The sequence below is a fragment of the Sorex fumeus genome, unplaced genomic scaffold (assembly GCF_029834395.1).
Source record: "Sorex fumeus unplaced genomic scaffold, SorFum_2.1 ptg000079l, whole genome shotgun sequence".
NCBI classification, from domain to species: Eukaryota; Metazoa; Chordata; class Mammalia; order Eulipotyphla; family Soricidae; genus Sorex; species Sorex fumeus.
The window spans coordinates 4,796,076-4,798,164 of record NW_026606136.1 but is presented as its reverse complement, the minus strand read 5'-3'; the positions used below and the strand labels follow the sequence as shown (position 1 = coordinate 4,798,164).

Below are 2,089 nucleotides of genomic sequence, written 5' to 3'. Positions count from 1 at the left end.
CTGTGGTGGGATGCCGGGTTTGCGGGTGTGAGTGTGTGACGCTGGGGGGCGCTTCCCCATGGTCGCCTTCAGTCCCACATTGGGGCAGCCGCGGGTGGGTGTGGGGCTGAGCTTGGGGGCTGCGGGCTGCGTGAACTGCAGAGGTTGGGGCCTGGCCATCTGGACCCTCCCAGCTTACCCATGTTGGGACCTTTCCCCAGTTTCCCTGCTGTAGAATCTCCAGATTCACTTTGAGGGGCAGAGCCGCAGCCCCCTAATGGCAAGAGACCCTCTTGGCATCCGGCTTTTTCATTGGCTGCCCTCGTGGGTCAGGCCGGGGTGGTGGATCTGCAGGTGGCTCGCGTTTGCCAATGATAGTTTCCTTTGGAGCTATTTTTGGTGTGGGGAATGGGGGACTCTGCATGCTCCGAGATACCCCGAGGGCTTGCTCTGGCTCTGGCCTCAGGTATTATTCCTGGCAGTGCTCTGGGGGCCGTAGGGAGGCCGAGGATTGACTGGTGTCTGCAAGGCAAGCATCCTAACAGGCTCACTCTATGTTGGAATAGGGATATCTGCATCAAGTTTCAAAGCTCGGCCCAGACCCCTGGGTATTGAGGTGAGTACTGGGGGTAGAAGGGGTGTGTGTGTGTGTGTGTGCACGCTTGTGTGTGTGTTTGTGTATATTGAGGGTAAAAGTGTATGTCTGTGTGTGTAGAAAGTTGTTTTCTTCCCTTAATTTAATTTAATTTAATTTAATTTATTTGCCTTTTGAGTCACACCCTGTGATGCAAGGGATTACTCCTGGTTTTGCACTGAAGAATTACTTCTGTGGTGCTCAGGGGACCATATGGGATGCTGGGACTCAAACCCAGGTTGGCCACTTTCAATCTAAATGCCCTACCCTCTGTTCTACTGCTTCAGCTCTTGTTTTCTGTTTTTTGGTCTTTTTTTTTTTTTTTTGGAGAGGGGCTGCCCCAGGAAACCATTGCCCAGAATGTGGCTCTATCACGGGCACAGCCCTGCGCTGGCCTGCGGGGGGCGCTGATGTACGGAATTTTCTGACCTCAGAGTCCTTCCCTGGCTGGGCCTGTAAAAACCTTCTGTGGGACCCAGGGAGGAGTTACCAGGCCAAGCAGGGCTGACTTTTCTCTCTTGTAGACAAGCCCAGAACTTGTGTCGTGAAAGGTAGCACGGATGCCAACCCATTTTGCTTCTTCTGGGGAAACAGAAACATCAGGCAGTTTCCCACAGGTGGATCTATGAGCCAGTGACCAAGTGCTGGTCAGAACTGGAGGGTGTTGCTCCTCTCCAGTGCTCACAACTCTGACTTCTCCTCCAGGTTTCTGATCCTCGGGAAAAACAGAGGCAGGAGAAGATGGTGAGATGCCATCAGACACACCAACCCCAGGTAGATGGAGAGTGACAAGATGAGGCGGTGCAATGACAGGAGTATCAGGCTTCCAGGTCTTTCTGTCTCTGAGTTGTTTCAGGAAGGATCCTGCAATTTTCCTCCTTGTCAGAGCACCCAGCTCCCCACTGTTTGAGGCCACGTTTGTGTCAGTTTTGTTGTGTTGGCTTTTGGACCACACCCAGATCAAAGATTACTGGTGCTCAAGGATGACTCCTGACATGTCTCAGGGCCCATATGGGGTGCTGGGCATCAAAGGCTGGTGTCTGGGTATTTTGTTTTGTTTTCGGAGCCACACACAGTGATTCTGGGGATTATACTTTTGGCTCTGCAGTCTGGCTTTGGACCTGGCGGTGCTTAGGGGACCGTGTGGGATGGCAGGGATCAACAGCCCTACTCACTGTTCCCAACCCACTGTCCTGTTACACAATCATGCTGCTTTGTTTCTTTTCGTATTTATATTTGTGCCATAGGGGAGATGCTCAATGCTCCCTCTTGGCTCTGTGTTCCGGATTCCCACCCTATTGCATCCTAGGTCCCTGGGTGTGCTGGCCCTGTTTATGGCCTTGGAGCTACAATAACTCGGGACCCAGACCATGTGTTTGTCCTATTTTTTTCTTCCCACTCTGGAGAGCCTCATCTGCTCTGTCACACTGGCCCACTTTCACTCGCTGCTTTGTTTGCAGTTCTGGGCATGCGGCA

At 52.6% G+C, this 2,089-nt stretch overlaps 1 pseudogene; it reads right to left on the bottom strand.

Moving 5' to 3' along the window:
- Window positions 1-206: 206 nt before the first annotated feature.
- On the bottom strand, window positions 207-318 carry LOC130038802 (uncharacterized; annotated as a pseudogene).
- Window positions 319-2,089: the final 1,771 nt, after the last annotated feature.